Below are 572 nucleotides of genomic sequence, written 5' to 3'. Positions count from 1 at the left end.
AAGGCATTGCACTGGGACAGATCTACTGACTAAGTTAATAGATCTAGATGTAACATTTGTTTTAAAAGTTAGGCCTAATAAATCTAAATCTAGAATGTATGAAGCAGGGTTATATCTAGATCTGGGTAGCTTCAATACAAGGTGCTTTCAATCTATGCACCCAAATCTAAGGTCCAGTTTAGATGTATAAAGCTAAATTTCTGTCATTATTATTACATCTAGATCCAAACATAAGACTAAAAATATAGAAATAACAGGTTTAACATTAATGTTAGATCTAGATGTACTAGCGACTTAATCTAGAAATTGTAATTTAGCACAACTAATTAGTTAGGCTATATTTAAGTTTTCTCATTCTTTCAAAACCTTTAATATTAAATATAGCCATTGAGCCTCTAGACTTATATTATGTTATCATTACACCCTTCTCCACAGTATGTGTAATTTTCATTCGAGCAATTTCAGACTTGTCTCCTGTAGTGTTCATTAGTTAAACCTATCGAGTTTTAAATGTGATTTAGCAACTGCCAGTAATTTATATGGTGATCATAAGCATGATTTAGCAGCATATA

The sequence above is a fragment of the Limulus polyphemus genome, unplaced genomic scaffold (genome assembly GCF_000517525.1).
Source record: "Limulus polyphemus unplaced genomic scaffold, Limulus_polyphemus-2.1.2 Scaffold11034, whole genome shotgun sequence".
In the NCBI taxonomy this organism is placed as follows: domain Eukaryota; kingdom Metazoa; phylum Arthropoda; class Merostomata; order Xiphosura; family Limulidae; genus Limulus; species Limulus polyphemus.
Note: the sequence above shows the minus strand (reverse complement) of the source record.